We start from the raw sequence: 7,335 nt of genomic DNA on the forward strand, positions 1-7,335 counted from the left end.
GTAGGATTAGACAGATTGTAATGGAAAAATCATATAAGTCCAGGTTTTCGATTCACCCTGGAGCCACCAAGATGTGTCAGAATTCGATCCAAGCACCAGAGGCCACATGGAAAGCTTCAACATTTTGAGGTTCCCATGTGGAAATGGGAACATATTACCATGGATCTCATCACCAAGCTACCTCGAACGGCCAAGGGGTTCGATGCAATATGGGTGATAGTGGACTATCTGACCAAAAGTTCCCACTTTCTAGCTATTCGAGAGAGCTCATCGGCCGATAAATTAGCTGATGTTTATATGCACGAGATTGTCTCTCGACACGGTGCTCTAGTTTCGATTGTTAGGTTTTCTACCGATAATCGTGGATTGTTGACCCAGTGCGATCGGCTTTGGGTACCAGATTCTAGTAGGATTAGGCAGATTGTAATGGAAAAATCATATAAGTCCAAGTTTTCGATTCACCCTGGAGCCACCAAGATGTGTCAGAATTCAATCCAAGCACCAGAGGCCACATGGAAAGCTTTAACATTTGGAGGTTCCCATGTGGAAATGGGAACATATTACTATGGATCTCATTACCAAGCTACCTCGGACGGCCAAGGGGTTTGATGCAATATGGGTGATAGTGGACTATCTGACCAAAAGTTCCCACTTTCTAGCTATTCGGGAGAGCTCATCGGCCGATAAATTAGCCGATGTTTATATGCACGATATTGTCTCTCTACACGGTGCTCTAGTTTCCATTGTATGCTATCGAGATGTTCGATTCAATTCGTGGTTTTGCTAGAGGTTCCAAGAGTAATTGGGTATGAGGTTGCACTTTAAAACTGCTTATCATCTGCAGACCGATGGCCAGAGCGAAAGGACCATTCAGATACTTGAGGATATGTTAAGATCACGTGTCAGTGAGAATTGGGATACCTACCTTCCTTTGGCTAAGTTCTCTTACAACAAAAATGTCATTCCAACATCTGTGTGTTGTTGTTTGAGCTTCTCTATAGGAAGAAGTATCATACCCTAGTCTTTTGGGGAGAGGTTGGTTATAGGGTAATGGGAAAGACCGAGGTGGCTTTGCAGACGACAAAGCTTATCCAATAGATCAGACAGAGGTTATAGAAAACTAAGAGTCAACAAAAGTGTTATGCTGACAGGTATCGATCTGAGTTGGAGTTCCAGTTCGACGATATGGTGTTGCTGAAGGTATCACCCTGGAAGGGTGTAATACGCTTTAAAAAGAGGGACAAGTTGGGGCCCCGGTATATTGGACCATTCCGAGTAATTTCCAGGGTTGATAGAGTTTCCTATCGACTAGAATTGCCTATAGATCCCAGTTAGATTCACAACACCTTCCATGTTTCTTAACTTCGAAAGTGTGTGGCTGAAGATTCAACAGTGGTTTCTTTGGATGATATTCGGGAAGATCATCGCCTGAACTATGTTGAGAGGCCAGTGGCAGTTTTAGATAGGAAGACAAAGACATTGTGCAATAAGGTGGTATCTTTGGTCAAGGTATAATGGCAACATTGGAAGGATTCCGAATGAACTTGGAAACCTGAGGCAGAGATACGTGAGCACCACCCTGATTTATTTGCAACTTCGGACTTCGAGGATGAAGTCTGAATCAAATGAGGGAGAATTGTAACATCCAAATTCCCGAGGTAATTCAAATTTCAGAATTTTAAGTATTTACGGTTGCCATGTCATGTGGGAAAGCGCCACGGAGCGGCGTTTCAAGAAATATCCCGATCTCATTTAAGGCTGCTACGACGTGGTAGTTGTTTAATGAGAAAACCCTAATATCCAGGGTTTGCGCCCTATTTAAGGGAATGTGATAGCTAGGGTTGCTCACCTTCAACCTCCATCACACTCTCTCAACCTCCAAACAAACCCCAACCTCAATTTTTGCTCTTTAAGCTTTTTGTGTTGATTTTTGGGGATTAAAAGAAGAAGAAGGTGACCTATAGACTTGGATTCAACAAGAAACACTTATCATCATCTCGTTGTGCATCTCCTGGACTCTTGTAAGTCCTCAAGTTCCAGGCTTTTTGGTTTATTGTGTATAGATATAAGTTTCTATGCCTTATTCTTCATGTTGGGGCATATAGGAGTGTTAGGACTTCATAAAGTTGCCAACTTTATGAATCCCTAGAGTCCCTTTGTGGTTAGGATTGTTGGATGTGGAGTTTTATAGAGTTTTGAACTCTTACATGAGATTTTGGCCCCTTTTTTCTTTATTTTGACATAATAATATTCCACGACATGCATGGGATATGCACGCCTGAAAAGTATGGATTTTTATGTGATTATAAGGTGCTAGAAACGTTATGGAATGAGGATCTAGTAACCCTTCAAGGAAAAAGTGCTTAATGTGTTAATTTAAGTCATGTTTTCCCATATTTAGACCTAGAAGAGAGATCTCTATCTCTATTCTCTTAGAGGGTCTAAAGGGATAAAGTTGTAAACTTTATCTACTTGGACCTTAGAAAGGACAAAATCTGGGTTTTGGAGCCCTTGAAATTTGAAGAAAAGTGACTTAATGGTTTAAGCTGCCCAGACCAGTCCTCACAACGAGGCTCAGGTTGTCACAACATGGCGACTGGGTCGAGGCCCATTTGTTTTGTCGTTTAGTGCACACGACATGGCCAAGGATGGTCACGACGTGGCTACTTGTTGTAATTGACTTTGACTTTGAATTTTTACCATTGAATTTGACCAAATTTGACCCAGGGGTATTTTGGGTATTTTGGAACTGTAGATTGAGTTTAAGTCTATTTTTGTTGTATAGGTAACCGATAGAGTTGGTATTCGGAGCAGCAGATTGCTCAATTATTTCGTCAGACTATGAGGTGAGTCTTCCTAACTATATATGTGGGTTGAAGGCACCAATGCCGACTCACTGGGTTATGTATCCTGGTATATAGGATGTTGTTATGCTATAGTGATATGTTAGATCTGTATCCTGGTTGATAGGATGTTGTTATGCAGTAGTGATTAATAGATCTGTCTGTATGCCTGTTGACTAGTTATATGTTTATTTGTTGCATATGTCGACATAATGCCATTTTGGGTTAAGGCTTACTACTATATGCATGAGCCAATAGACCAAGGTTAAGCCAACTCGATGAATGTGGACCCGAGGGTATACCAGTCCGATGACTGATTGAACCCGTTGCATATTGACATTCCAGTTTGATAACTTATTAGGCCGAGGGTATGCCAACCTGATGGTTGTGGGCCCGAGGGTATTCCATCCCGATGATTGATTAGACCTAACATGCATAATTTTATATTTTTTTGATTGTATGTGGTACTTTGGTGGAACTCACTAAGCTTGGACTTACAGTTTCAATTTTATGTTTCAGGTATTTCAGATGATCGGGGGAAAGAAAACATGTTATCGTGCACATCCTTCTGATTTCATGATATTTGATTTTGGGACACTCTAATATGAGATTATCATTTTCGGGAACAATGTTTTGTAAACAATCATGGCTTTTAGTTGATATTTAAAAAAAATTACCCTGATTTTTTAAATGTTACAAATTTTGTAAATTTGTGACTTGTCCTGGTTTAAGTATGAATCTCGTGTTTCCGGTAGTACGGGCCCATACTACCTTCCACACCTACTCATTTGTGTCCCAAAATTTGTCTCTCAGTCCCCAAGTTCTTATCTTTAAAATCACAAAACGATTTAACACATACAAATGTGTCCAAACATTCATAAAAATTTTCCTAGACTTCACTGGGACTTCTTCCAAGCGTATCTTTAATAGCAATTCTTCTTTAACTCGATTGGTGGTGGAAATGCTAGATGTTGGGAGGAATTCGAGAATCACGCCAAAAGTTCTACTATCCCGGCAATTGATGGTGTACTTCAGATGCACCGTACTGTTATCTATTCTAAAGGCAAGATATCACTCTATAGGTATTACCTACAATATCTTCTTATAGGTGTCATTCACTATTGTAAGCCTTTTCATTTCCTCCATTTGCTCAGTCTGCTATGTGTCTTTACCATGACGTTCTATACACCAAAACAAACATTTGGTGTACCAAGACGAGAATATAGATAAGGAAGGTTTAGACGCGTAAATCTCCTTATCACTCTGAAAATTTATATGCCAGTTCTAATACTATAATTAAACGTTTACAAAGTTGAACACATAAAATTTTCTAATTCAAGGCCGGTAATAGACCTTTAAACTTATTCAGATAATAGCAATTTTAGATAGGCAACCTAAGGTATGATATAATATAAATCATTTAGCACCTAAAAGCAATTAAAGCACATTCCCTAATGTATTATAGTGCTCGTGCCAAATTAGGTATACTACCTAAAATAAAATAGACACTCACCTTATAATCATTCCTTAACATTCTAAGTTTAAGTCTAGAAATTCCCTAAAATTCCTAGTTCACTTAAACTAATGTTCGGATACCTGCTATGACATCCCCATTTTCACGGCTAGAAAAGACTGCTTTGATTATGCTTATTTAATACAAAGTTTATTCATTAATGTGGAATTTTGGTCCCGTAAAAGTATTTCCAAAGAAATGTTTTCATTGATTTATTCGTGATTACTGATTTATTCGTTACAACTATGACATCCCCATTTTCACGGCTAGAAAAAACCCGATGTTTTCCGATGTTGAAATGTATTTGTGATTACTGATTGTATTGTCTTAACGAATGAATATTAATTAATCCACATTGTATATCGTCATAATTTTGTCTACTTTGATTTCTTGTAAGCCTTAGTGAACGAAGAGAAGGGGGCATTATGTCCCATTACCATCGTAAGTACCTTTGGCTGTCGCGGGTGCGAAAGACACGATGGTCCAACTCGCATTTAATTATTGTGGCCTTACTAGCTTTTCTAACAGGACACTTTTGCCCACTAGCACATAAAAGCTATTGAAAGTCCTTTTATAAAATATTGGGCCATTGAAGGCCCAATAACATATAATCGTTATCCCTTTGGGCCCAAAGATCATGTTGGTGGGCTTACAAGGCCCAAAAAGCATGATTTGAAACTCATAAGCCCAAAGTTTGTAGGTTTATTCATTTTAGTCATCACATATCTATTTGAAAGTTTTGATTTAGTGGTTGTTGTTTTGTATTGATTCGAGACCGAATCAATTCGTTTATAACGATATTTGATATTGAAGGTATATTCGTTTTCCGTTTTGTCGCTAGTCGGGTATCTTGTATTTTGTCTTGATGAATTAATTTGTTTAAAAGTATGATTTCGACCTTTTCACTACCTTTCTTTTATAAAAATAACACTTTTAGTCCTTTATATAAAATAATTTCATTTCTAGTCCTTAAAACATTTTCTTGACACTTTTGTATCATAAACTTGTTGAAAAGACATTTTTAACCCAAAATTTATTTTGTAAATAGTTTTAGCCCTTCTAGAATGGAGTTTCACGGTTAGAACCCCATATTTCGCAACTTTTATAGTTTTGGCCCAAAATGTAAAAAGTTCACATTTTTAATCCCTTTTGGAATTGAAAAGCATTTTTGACCTTTGAAATAGTTTTATTTCACTTCTTATCCCCTGTTTTGCAGAATATTACATTTTCAGCCCCTTTAAACTTCAAATTTCGCAATTTTGGGCTTATTGGGCCAAAAAGCCCAAATTTAGCCCATTAAGCTAAATTTTTGCATTTCAAGTCCTTTGAAAATTCTAATATTCAGAAAAATGATTATAGAAACTGTTTTGACTCTTTTAACCCTCAAGAAATCGTGAATTTGACAGTTTTTAACCCAAGTTTTGTATTTTTGACAATTTAAGCCCTAAAATGGGTTTTATGTTAGAATATATTCCTCATAACCTTATAAGCTATTTTTCTTGACTTGTTTAGTGTAAAATAACTTAGATTATGTTTTTTTCCTTTCTCATGTCATAGATCTCGAGTTAACACCCCTTTTGGATACATATTTATCACAAAAACACATAAAATCACACACATACATGCGTAAAATCACACATAGCATACAAATACACATAGATCTACACATTTTCTTATATTCTCCCCCATAAAACATATGAAAACTGAAAAAGAGGGGTATGAAGCTCACCTTGAGTTGTGTTTTCGGTTTTGACGAGAGAAAGAAGAAAATTTCGATCCTAGCAAGTCCTCTTGGTAGATCTCGAGTTTAGTGACTTCTAAGGTGCAAGATCACAAGTTGGAATAGATTTAGAAGAGATTTTTGATGAAATGAAGTAGCTAGATCATGGATTTAACATCAACTTACCTTAGATGATGTGTTTGTTGGAAAAATCTCCTTGAAAGCTCCCTTAATCTCGAAAATTTGATGAGTGAGTGTAAGGATGTTCTAGTGAGAGTTTGAGAGAATGGAATGAATTTTTGTGAGTGTGTGTGTGTTGTGTTCGGCCGAGAGAAGAAGAGAGGAGAGAAGAGAGAAGGTTGATGAGATAGTTGCATGGAAATATGGGAGAATGCATGAAAGACCATTAAGTAAAAATGAGTTGGCACACACAAAGTCAACTCCTCCTTCTTTGTGGGCTTGGGCCGAGAATGGAGAGGGAAAAGAGAAAGAATTGGATCTTGAGTGCTTAGCCCATATTATGACTCACTTTAGATGATGTTTGGGCCCAAATAAATCAAAGTGTAATTTTATGACCTAATAGGGCTAAATTAATTTGGTTGTGACTCATTAAGGCCCATTAAAGTTAACCTAGTATATTTTGGGCTCCTAGGGCCCAAAAGTATTAAGTTTCATGTATATGAGTCCAATTAGGGCCCATTAGAGAGATCTAGATTCAAGATGGATAAATTGGAAGTTTATTAGTCCATTAGGCCCAATAAGGAAATCCTAGTCCAAAATGGACTTAAATCGGGATTTCAAAGGCTTCCAATTCTTTGTTGACCATTTGTAGTGCTAGAATGAAGTATTTGATGAAGTTTTGTTGTTATAGAATAAGCATCATGCATGTTTTCATGTTATTGATTCATAGTTGTTATAAGTAATGTAGTTACAAGGCACCAAAATTTCTAGTTGTGACATCATCCCCCCGTTAGAGGGAGTTTCGTCCCAAAATTCTTTTGAAAGCTAGATTTCAGAATGAGAGAATAGATGAGGGTACTTCTGCTTCATTTGATCTTCGTGTTCCCATGTGAATTATGTTCTGCGTCTCACGTTCCATCGAACTTTCACAATTGGAATGCGGCTCTGCTTGGTACGCTTTACCTCTCGGTCCATGATTTCAATCGGCTCCTCGACGAATAGAAGGTTTTCATTGATTTCGATTTCCTCTAATGGAATGACGAGAGTCTCGTCGGATAAGCACTTCTTCAAGTTGCCCC

The sequence above is a fragment of the Lactuca sativa genome, chromosome 9, assembly GCF_002870075.4.
Source record: "Lactuca sativa cultivar Salinas chromosome 9, Lsat_Salinas_v11, whole genome shotgun sequence".
Taxonomy (NCBI): Eukaryota; Viridiplantae; Streptophyta; class Magnoliopsida; order Asterales; family Asteraceae; genus Lactuca; species Lactuca sativa.